Below are 12,221 nucleotides of genomic sequence, written 5' to 3'. Positions count from 1 at the left end.
TCCTTCTAGAAAATGGCTTTATAAAAGGAAAAATCGACAACACTCTTTTTCTAAAGAAACGAGGAAGGAACCTGCTCATTGTGCAAGTCTATGTTGATGAAATTATCTGTGGAGCAACAGCTGATTTCCGATGTGAAGAATTTGCAAAACTCATGGGAAGTGAGTTTGAAATAAGTATGATGGGGAAACAAACTTCTTCCTGGGTCTACAAGTGAAGCAATCTCAAAAGGGGACAATGACAAGCCAACAAAAGTACATCAAAGAGTTGTTGAAGAGATTTGACATGAAAACATAAAAAATCATTGATACTCCCATCGCCACAGCTACTCGTCTAGACATGGATAAACCTGGTTCCCCTGTTAATCAGACCATGTATAGAGGTATCATAAGGTCACTTCTATACCTCACAACAAGCAAACCAGATATTATTTTTAGTTTGGGTCTTTGTGCCAAATTTCAATCCAATCCAAAGGAATCTTATCTGAAAGTTGCCAAAAGAATCCTAAGATATCTTAAAGGAACATAGGACCTGGTTCTCTACTATCCCTCAGGAGACAATTTTGATCTAGTTGGGTATGCAGATGCTAACTACACTGGGTATCTAGTGGACAGGAAAAGCACTTCTGGCATGACACATTTTCTGGGATCATGTCTAGTTTCATGGGCCACATAGGAAACAAACCTCGATAGCACTCTCAACTGCATAAGTAGAATATGTAGCAGTTGCCTCTTGCTGTGCTCAACTATTGTGGATTAAGCAGCAGTTGGACTTTGGAGTGTTCTCTAACTGCGTGCCCCTACTGTGTGACAATACCAGTGCACTCAACATGGCCAAGAATCCAGTCCAACATAAGAGAACTAAGCACATTGATGTGTGTCACCACTTCCTCAGTGACAATGTTGAAAAAGGGCTCATCTGTATAAAATTTTGTAGCACAGAAGATCATATTGCAGAATATACACCAAAGCCCAGAGCAAAGAACATTTTGAAAGAAATCACCTAGCACTGGGGTTGATATAGCCTAACTGAGAACCTGGTCCCTTAATGATTGGATGTGAAAGAAATGTACAGGTAAAATTAGCTAAAAAGTATTTTCTGGCAAAGTCTAACTCATCTCTATACTGTTACAGGTAGACACGCATGATGATTACAGAGCAAATAAGCAGCTAATGCATTGCACGTTGGTCTAAAGGGTGAAGCTTACACTTGCAAAACTCGTCAGGGAACTTGGTTCTCTCGACACAGGTTAGTAGTTTCTCTGTTCTCTCATGCATAATTTTGAATGGTTGAAACAAGTACCACGTCATCATAGTGTCAGTTCATTTTTTTTCTTTTGCGTCTTTTGAACACAAGAGTCTCACCCGTTAGGAAGCGACTCGACTCCCAAAACTGCCGCCTTTTTTTAACCGGCCCCTCATACCTCTTAAGTACATCCCTTCACCATCAGTATCACTACTATTCATATCAAAACTCCAAAATTTCCATTTTGTCTCTCTTAAAACCAATATTCTCTCCTCTCCAACTCACTGATTCCCACCATGTCTGAACAACAGGGAACCCTAAATGTTCCAAGTATCACCCCCACTGAGTCTCCACCTGTTAAAACGCTGATCACAGAATCCTTACTCACCACCACTACCAGTCCAAACCCTAAGGAAGAGACACCACCTCCCCTTGTTTCCTCTCCTGCCCAATCGAGTACTGGTTCTCATTGAAGTTGCAAAACTTCAACTCCTAAGAAGTTTGTGGCTACGAACTCTCCTTCTACCTCGCCGGAAAAAATGGGTGAACAAGATACAGTTGAAAAAGAGGAAAATCAAGAAATCTACCGTCTTCTTATAGAAGAAGGCTCTAATGCAGACCAAACTGCTGATCCTATCAATACTAACTCAACAATGTTAGTTCCTAGTCTTGAGTCGACAGGTAATGCTCCTCCCTCTCTTGAGTTTTCATTAGAGTTACAAGAAAAGGAAACAATAAAAACCATGTTGTCTATAGCTGCTGAAGGGGTTGTTATCGAGGAAGGTGAGGGTGTGTCTAAGCCTCAAGGGAAAGAAACTAAGACCTGTGTGGAGAATAGGGAGCTTATGCATTTTGAATCATCAGCATTATCCAGTGCTACTAGGGAACCTACTGAAGGACCTGATCCCTCCTCGGAGGATCCAACTCAGGCATCCTCTCAAGAACCCTAGGTCAGTACTAACCCTGCTCCCTCTCCTCATTTCTATGTTGAGCCTCTATCTGTGGTTGTCCCTGAGATGAGATATGTATCTGGAGAAGAAAATAGGGATAGTGAAGAGGATTCCGATGAAATGTCGATTGCTAGCTTGACTAGGTGTAGACCAGTTATTACTCAAGAGCCAGCTCCCAAACGACCTACTATAAGCTTACAAAATAAGGAGGCTCTTGAGTCTGCTCTTAAGAAAAGCCAAGACAATCAAAGGAGGGGGAAATTGGTGAAAGATGGGAAGTCTGTAAATGAGAAGAAAGTGCATGTTGTCACTGTGGATGGTGAAGCAGATTAAGAACCTGGTTCCTTGACTCACAAGTGCTCACAGAAGCACACTCTCCCCAAGCCTAAAAAGGGATCTTCTATGAATGCTGACAGTCTGAACAAGTTTGATGATGTTATCTCTAGTGAAAATTTCGTGGAAGAATCTGGTGACAAGTTAGTGGAAGAATCTGGTGCCAAGATGGTGCAAGAATTAGGTGAAAATTTATTTAAGAAGACAGTGCCTGTGAAGTTTGTTGAGAAGGGAAAAAGTGTTCGCCAATCTGTATACAGGAAAGTTGATACCGATGAGGAACCTGGTTCCTCCAAGAAGGCCAAAGTTGATGATTCCCAGAGTGATGGGAAATAGAAATTGAAACATCAGAAGGTATTATGGGGCCGCACATTTGCCCTTGACATTTTGTAAGAGGCTGTAATGCAAAAATTGGTTGAAATTTGTGAGATTCAATAGTGGATACACTTGTTCACAGGAGATGCTCCCAAAGTATATGAGGAGGAAGTGCCTAGCTTCTATGCTGACTTCTTCAAAGTTGAGGATGACCATATCTGCATGCTGGTGAATGGGGTCGACTTTGCTGTGTTGGAGGTCTATTCTGGGTGTACCTACTGAAGGGTTGTCTATTGTTCAGGGAACCTGCTCTTCAAACTTCAAAAACGCTATCCTAAAGGATAGAGCAGTTCAGCAAGGGGAACGGGTACAGAAGAAGGCTCTCCTTCCAGTGTACCAATTGTTGTTTGAAATGGTGAACAAGGTCTTGCTCCATCGTGTTGAGAGAAAATCCATTACTTCTCATACAGACCTGGTTCTCATGGAAGCGCTGGATAACTACACAACCATCAACTTGCCTGGCTCATGATAGAGAACATACAAAAAGTGGCAGAGTTCAAAGATGGTAATCATGGGTTGCCTTACGCGTTCCTTCTTACTAAGATATTTGAGTACTTCAAAGTTCCCTTGGGAGAAGCAAAAGTGGGCACTTGTAAGCAAACCTTCTCCAAAATCACTCTCGAAGAATGTGAGTGCATTAACAAGGTTGGAGGAGTTGGAAGCAATTCCACTATCTCTCAGTTGATCAACGCTCAAAATTGTGCCACTGCTGAGATCAGACAGTTGAAAGTAAGGAATGCTATTCTTGAGGGTCAGCTAAGTTAGCTTCAGGAGGTACCTGGTTCCAGTATCTCTCAAAGCACAGAGGTTGCCTGTCTAACCAAGGAAAATGCTAAGCTCAAGAAACAAATGGAGGACCCGAAGGACAAACTGCTCAATAAGCAAATGTCGGCGAATGCTCGAATGGATTTAGTCCTCAAAACCCTTGCCTTTTCCTATCTCCTTCCAGTGCTCCCTAGAAAGTGTCCCCCTCCAGTGTCCAGTTTTTAAGTGTCTGTTTCTTAGGTTAGTTTCTGATGATAATTGTGGTTGGTACTTTTTTTTTTGTTCTGAATTGTGGATGGTTGTTGGCAATATTGAAACTACTCCCTGTCTTAAAATCCAAATTGTTTAATGAAATCTTTTCTCTTTTTGCTATGTATGCCTTACTCTTATGTTCTGTTTTTAGTCATGTTGTGTGCACATAAGTGACATGAGTTAACTCAAGCTAGACTTCTTTTTTCTTAAGGCCTGCTATTAACCTTTTTATGATGCCAAAAGAGGGGAAAATAATTCAGGGGGAACAGATTCAAGGGGAATACAGGAAATGTGAATGTCATTCTGGCTCTTAATGGGAACTTGAATTATAAGTTTGTCATCATTAAAAAGGGAAAAATTGATAGGTTATATTTGTATCCTTGTTATGTTTTGATGATCTGACAAACTTATTGTTAAGAACCAGTTAGTGAACTTGTTACACATCCTTAAGACCTTAAGATCAACAAGTCTCCAGTTGGGGACATGGTTCAACTCTTCAGAGTCAAAGGAATAACGGATGGAACAAATAGGTACTAGTTCACGTGGTGACTGGACAAGTCAACTGCTCCAGCTGTAAAGTTGCTGCCTGCACGCGCAACAGTGCAAAAACAGTACAACAGTCAACTTTATGGGGAATGCCCTTTACCTACTTGCTTACATAATTCAAGTGATGCAACAAATAAATTATTAACATCAAGCAAAGGTAAAACAAAATACTTGCACATTCAAGATTTGATCAAGTATTCTCTCAAGTCATCCATTATCTTGCAAGTGACTTTCCAGGGCGTCAACAACAAAGAACAACATAGCAACGCACCAGTTATCTATATTGAGTTATTACAAGTTCTTAGTTGTGTTGTACCTTTGTTGAAGTTCTCTACTTGTAATTCCTATTTAGCTTAATTAGAAGCATCGTGTAGGAAACCCTTTGTAAATCATAAACCCTTGTTTTTGTATCTTAGCTAGAGTTAGTCGAATTTTAAAGTCTATTAATAGAGTTATTACAAAGTGGCTTGTAATAGAGTTGTTACAAGCTAGTGAGAGATTAAGAGGTTAATTCCTAGGTTACAATAGGTTGTAATCTAAAGTTTGCTCAATATTGAAGTTGAAATCCTATAAGGGTAGGTCGTGATTTTTAATCTCGTGAACTGTAAATTTTTCACGTAAAATTCTTCTGTGTCACTGTATAATTTGGTGGACCTTCGAATTCTATCACTTTATTTCATTGTTTCTCAATATTCACGAGACATTTTTTATGATTGCAAGTAACCTAACGTGAAGCCTGGGTATACCAAATATGACAACATACACAAAAGTTGAGTACGAAGTAAGAACTCGATCGACAATTATTTGTTTATTTCGGCAATTTATAATTATAAATTACAATGAGAAAACTATCCTCTATAACCCCTCAAAATTTTAATAGCTCATATTTTTTTTTTACTGATACGAAATGGTCCTTCGGCCCAAACTTATTGCATCTAATAACCCGAAATATCTATTTTGTATATTTTTTGTATAGTGACAGTCTGTTTTGTATATTGACAGTCTATTTTGTATAGTGACAGTCTATTTTATATAGTAACAGTCTATTTAGTATATATTTTGTATAGTGATAGTCTATTTTGTATATATTTTGTATAATGACAGTCTATTTAGTATATATTTTGTATAGTGATAGTCTATTTTGTATATATTTTGTATAATGACAGTCTATTGTATATAAATTGTATAGTGGCGGTCTATTTAGTATATTTTTGTATAGTGACGGTCTATTTTATATATATTTTGTATAGTGACATTATATTTAGTATATTTTTCGTATAATAACAGCTTATTTTTGTATATGTTTTGTATAGTAACAGTCTATTGTATATAAATTGCATATTGGCAGTTTTCAGCCATTTTTTACCATCATTTATTCTCCTTTGAGCATAATTTGTTTAATCGTTTGTCTAAAACTTACGTATTTTATTAAAAAAACTGCATAGTGAATAGTACGAGTTATATGTGTCATTTACGTGTTAACTTACATATGTAATTCTAAAACGAATTTTTACATTCCTATGCCACATAGGAAACCTTATTACCTTTAATGTTTAAGGTTTGACTTAATTACACTTAGTATATCAAATTACCAATTTTATACCATAGTTTATTTTAACCTAAAAAGCTAGCATCCTTACCTTGAGCAGTTTTTGTTAACATATTAAAATATGTCACCTAATTGAGTCCTGCTCATAATTTTTTTTAAATGACAATGACGAAGGAATGCTGAGTAATATAATACGTACACTTTTCATGGATCGAGAATTCAAATTTTGTAAAAAATTGAAGAGCAGATATCACAATCATTTTTATATTCTAGTCGTATCATTAGGCTACGTACAACCATGTGATGGAGAGTATTAATTTTGTAAAATTTGAACTTAAGTTTGATAAATAAATATTTGTTTGTTTCTTTATTTAATTACATATTAATATTCCCACCATGGATTATTAATTATCAGTTTATCTTTTAGTCCAAAGCCATAAAGTAAAAGAACCACAACATTAGTGTATCAACTACATCTTCCTGACAACAATTGAAGAATGTAAAAATTCCTATGTGGCATAGGAATGTAAAAATGCATCTACAATCAGAATACAAATAATCTATAATTCATCTACAAAATATCTACAAACTGGGTATATTGAATTTTAATATCCCAATTTCCATTCGATTGTAGTTTAATTGGGATTTTCGACATAATTGCGTTTTTTGCAGAAAATTTGTAGAAGTTTTAGTCATTTTTGATTTGTGAAAACAGAAAACAAAGCATCTACAATTAGAATACAAATAATCTACAATTTATCTACAAACTGGGTACATTGAATTTTTATATCCCAATTCCCATTCAATTGTAGCATAATTGGAATTTTTGACATAATTGCGTTTTTTCAGAAGATTTGTAGAAGTTTTAGTCGTTTTTTATTTGTGAAAATAAAAAATAAAGCATCTACAATCAGAATACAAATAATCTTCTTCTTCTTCTTCTTCTTCTTCTTCTTCTTCTTCTTCTTCTTCTTCTTCTTCTTCTTCTTCTTCTTCGAGTTTCAATCTGAAATTCAGTCAAAACCAAGTCTAATCTTCACCAAAACCCCTCAAAATTGAGATATAAACTCCAAACCATATTCCCGATTATTTTCAACAACACCCAATCCAAACAAATAATGATTTTTGAAAATCCAAATTTAAATTCAAAGCTTTCAAGCTTTTAATGACTGTCAATGGTGGAATTGCTGCTCTCTTTTCATTTGCTTTGTATTAGTGAAATTTGCGATTGATAAATAGAGAGGGATGTAGAGAGAAGTCGAATATATATATGATATTTGGATAATTTTCTATATTAATGATCTGGCAAATTACTAATGATTTCGTAGATTTTCTAAATTACTTTTACAAATGATGAACATATAAATAAAGTTAACTATTTTGAGATGTTGATTGTAATATTCAGTTTCATAAAGTCAATATAAAGTAATTGTTCAGTATCTTTTCCTTTCCTTTAATGTTCAGCTTCACAAAGTCAATAAAGAAAAAATAAAATAGGGGTGAAGGGCATCTAACGGCAATTCGATGGTGCACGGAATCTTTACCAGTCAAAAGCAAAAACTGGTAAGGAATTAGGAAGGAATCAGCTCGTAATAATTAATATTTAATGAATGGTATAATAATTGTAGAAAAATTGTGAACATGACGGGTAAATATGAAACTATGCACATTTTTGGTAATAAGGTTTCATATATGGTATAGGAAGGAAAAAACCTCATTGTAAAATCAACGAGAATTACGTTTGCCAAGGTAAGGGTAACTATGTGAGTAACGACAAATGTATTTCTGTTGGAGGGAAAAGTTAAGGCAATTTTTAACATGTTTTGCATTCAATTATATGTTATAAAACGAAGTAGTGTTGCAGCAAAGTTTTATTTTGAACAAAATCAATTTTAGGAATGATTTTTTTGGGAGGATAAAGTGGAAGAAAATGCCATGTTACTAGTGGAATTTGAACCTTTTATCTAAACAAGTGTGTGGACAGTGAACTCATGTTAGAAAGGATATGTGATTGTTGTGGTTTATAGTCAAATTAGTGGAACGACGTAATTTCGAAAAATGGCGGAGGAGGAGGAAGAGAGAGCAGTACTGGAAAGAGAGCTGGAGCTTCAATTTTGGGCTATAAAATGTGTCTTGTACTTTTGGGCTAGCCACTAGAAGTACTTTTGGGCTATAAAATGTATCTTATAATTTTGGGCTACTGAATGTTATAGGTTTGACTATAAATGATATTTGCTCAATTACAATCCTTCTTAAACGGTCCAATAAGACTTGTTTTCCCGGATTCTGTAAAGGCAAAAGTGCTCCTATTAAAAATCTTACTCTATTGTAGTTGTTTGGGTCGAATAGACAATAGTAGCTGCTTCAGTATCATAAAGAATTGTAAGTCGTATACTATCTTTTTAAACTTTAACAAAATTTGGCCGCTTTAAATGGTATCAATTTTTGGATTTGCAAAAACGTGCTTACTAGGGAATCGCAGGGTCTAGCTCCATTGCCTGGCTAATAAACACGATAAACTGTAGTGTGTTTTCTTTTCTTGTTTGTTCCGCAACAGAGGGGGATCCACCCAATAAATATAAATATAAAAAAAAAAAAAAAAAAAAAAAAAAAAACAAGGATACACGCCCAGTGGGACTCGAACCCACAATCGCTTGATTAGAAGTCAAGCGCCTTATCCATTAGGCCATGGGCGCTCTTGTTTAATTAGTTTTACAAAATAACTTATTAATAATAAGTACATATTAGTACCTATAATGCTAATACTTGTCAAAATTAATACCTAATACGCGATAATAGTGTCAGGAACTTAAAGATATCTCTTACTTGGCCTCTGCCGCTCTATAGACAACTGAGTTGAAAGAGAGGAAACTCATCTGCGCAATACCACCAGTCCTAAGTATCGGCAGATCTTCGTCTGTATAGTGGTTTTGCCTATAACAATTCATATCATGGAAAACTTTTAGAGGCCGTTTGGTATGTGGACAAGTACAAATAATCTTGGGATTAAAGTTTAGTACCACTTTATTTCTTGTTTGGTTACTATTTTGGATAAGTTATTCCAGGATTAAAAATAGTACTGGATTAATACTTCCAGAATAAAGCAGTAAAATTGAAAATCTCAGGATTAATACAATATACCAAATAATCAATAAAAGATAATCTCAGTATAACTAATCTCAGCATTACCAGTGGCGCGGAGCTACTAAGGCTGCTCGGTGGGCCGGGCCTGAACCGGACCGGGCCCGCGGTCCTAACGGGCCTGGTGGGCCTGGTGGGCCGGTCCTGGGTGGGCCGGTCCTGGTGGTCCTCAGAAGACCGTGACGGGCCGGTCTTCTTGTTTGAGCCCACGAGCCCGGGACCGTTTAGCCCGGGACCGTCAGGCGGGCCTGGGCCGGTCCTGGCGGGCCTGACGGGCCCAACGGCTATTTTTTTTTTTTTAAAAAAAAATTAAAATTCTCCAACGGCCATATTTAAAATCTAGCCGTTTGGGCTGAAAATATGACCGTTTTTAAGTTTAAAAAATGGCCATTTGACCCCAAACTTTATTTTAACCCCAAACTTTATATAATTACACTTTTTCCCATTTCTCAACTATAAATATCCCCTCATTCTTTCATTTTTATTCACCAATTCATCAATATCTCTTAATATCTCTCAATCTCTCTCAATCTCTCTACTATAATTACTTAATTTATTGTTGAAATTTCGTGAAAAATTGTGAAGTTGTTGAATTGAAGTTTTCAAGTGTTCAACGATTTTCAATTTTCAAGAAGTTGTTCGGCAATCCGGTAAACTCGTTTCAACTCTTACGTTTTAAGAATATATTTTTGTGTGGTTTAGTTTGCATAATTATAATTAATATGGCATTTACTTTGAAAAAAATGTTTGGTAAAGGAAAAGATAAAACCGGTGAAAGTAGTGGCCAACCAACTACCCTTCCCCCGGCTCCCCGACCTAGAAAAGATAAGCAAGTTGAAAGTAGTCGCCAACCTAGACGTCCTCCTCCTTCCGTAATTCTTGATAGTGATCACCCTTGTTTTCAATTTACCGATAGTGAATTTTATCATAATGTTGCACCAGGTGAAAGATTAGATGATGAAATTATGAATGCTCTTTATCCTAATGAAACCATCTTAGAAAATAATGAGGAAAATGAGGATGATGATGAAACCCAAGCACCGGATTTAGATGATACACCTACTAGTCCTCTTAATAACCCAACTGATGCACCGGTCGACCCACCTGTAGAAACTCCTACTTTTAATAGAGAACCTGCTAAACGCCTAGAAACATCATTAGTTTGGAATTTTTTTACTCAAGTAAGAGAACAAAATAAGGCTAAGTGTAAAACTTGTGGGAAATTAATGGTGCATAAATATACTGGAGACCGTAGCGGCACGGGTAGTTTGACTAGGCACATAAAAACACACCCTAGAGATAAGGCTAGATTTTTTCAAATGAAAGCGCAACTAGAGGGGACAAGTGTAGATTCTGCGGTTAACCCTAGTACAGGTTCAAATCTAGTTCAACCAGGAATTAACACTGTCACCGGAGGTATTTTATATTACGATCCAAATAGAGATCGTGAAGAATTAGCAAAGATGATTACTGTTATGTGCTTACCTTATACTTTTGCATCTAATCCTAATTGGGTTCATTATATTAGAAGAGTTTTTAATCCTACTTATAAAGGTTGGCCTCGCGCAACAGTTAAGAGTGATATTTATAAATTCAAACATGAATATGAACAATATTTGCGGTATTTATTTACTCATATACCTAATCGGATTTCTATTACTACTGATATTGGTAGAAGTGGTAATGATTGTGATTATCTAACTGTTACAAGTCATTGGATAGATGAGGAATGGATAATGCAAAAATGCATAATTGCATATAGAATAATTAATTCGCGTCACACAGGTAAGTTTATAGCTAACACTGTTGCAGATATTTGTAGATATTTTTGCTTTAGCGATAAAATAATGGCAATTTCAATGGATAATGCTTCTAGTAACACTAGTGCTATAGGCATGCTTACAACAACACTAAATCCTGCATTTACTAATATTTTCCATGTTAGATGTATTTGTCATATTTATCATTTAATTGTCGGTGATGGTATGCGAATATTAAACATAGAAATTGAAAAGGTTAGAATGGCTCTTAATTGGCTTTTTTATTCAAACCGTAGAAGTAGACTTAGAGAGTATTTTAAAAAATGTGATGAATATGGCCTTAGAGAAAGAAAGGTTCCTAAACCTTGCCCGACTAGATGGAATTGTATGTACGAAAGTTTAGTAGTAGCATATGAATATAGAAACCCAATTAATGCAACGTTTAATTCTCGGGTAGGTGGTGAGGATGATGATGAAATGCTTACTACTCAAGATTGGACGAATGTTAAAATTCTTTTAGATTTTTTAGAACATTTTCAAATTGCTACAAATGCATTTTCTGGGCAATATTATCCTACTATTTCAAACTGTTTAGTTTATATTGCAGCACTATCTGATTTGTTTGTTGAATTTGGTGAGGGTGGGGACATTTATGAACTTGCTATAAATGAAATGAAACAAAAGTTTAAAAAATATTTTTTTCCTATCCCTCCTATTTATGGTCTTGCTGCAATGCTAAATCCTACAATGAAATTGGGAGGTCCTCATTTTTGGTATTCAAATATTTATAAGGCTTTAGATCTTTCAAATGAGGAAATTGCGACACTTGCAGATGCAAAAGCTTCAATTAAGATTAATGCTCAAACAGTTTATAATGCTTATCAACTTGCCTTAGAGCATGCTAGGCCAACTATTCCAACCCCTACTTCGTCTAGCTCACAATCGTCTAAAAGAGTTGCGGGCTTAAAAGCTCTTAAATCTTGGACGGAGTTCAGGGGGTCTCAAGGTGAAAATTATGATGAAACTTCACATCTAAATGAGCTTCAAGTTTATTTGTCTCAGGGACTTGAAAAGGAGAATCCAGACGGCTCTTTTGATCTTTTGGAATGGTGGAAGGCAAGGGAAAAACATTTTCCTGTTCTTGCAAGGATGGCTCGGGATATTTTATCAATTCAAGCTTCAACTGTTGCATCAGAGAGCGCTTTCAGTCAAGCAAGACTGCAAATAGGTGATCATAGAGCGTCTATGAGGGATAGCTTGGAAAAATCAGTACTGTTTAGAGATTGGATCCGCTCGGAAAGAAGAAA

The 12,221-nt window shown here is 36.1% G+C and overlaps 1 non-coding gene across 1 annotated transcript; it reads right to left on the bottom strand.

The window, feature by feature from the left end:
* Positions 1 to 8,636: 8,636 nt before the first annotated feature.
* On the bottom strand, positions 8,637 to 8,709 carry TRNAR-UCU (transfer RNA arginine (anticodon UCU)). The gene has a single exon. It is a non-coding gene; the product is annotated as a tRNA-Arg (tRNA).
* Between the last annotated feature and the right edge of the window lie 3,512 nt (positions 8,710 to 12,221).

Source organism: Nicotiana sylvestris, chromosome 2 (assembly GCF_000393655.2).
Source record: "Nicotiana sylvestris chromosome 2, ASM39365v2, whole genome shotgun sequence".
Taxonomy (NCBI): Eukaryota; Viridiplantae; Streptophyta; class Magnoliopsida; order Solanales; family Solanaceae; genus Nicotiana; species Nicotiana sylvestris.
The sequence above is the reverse complement of the archived record's forward strand: the minus strand, read 5'-3'. Positions and strand labels throughout refer to the sequence as shown.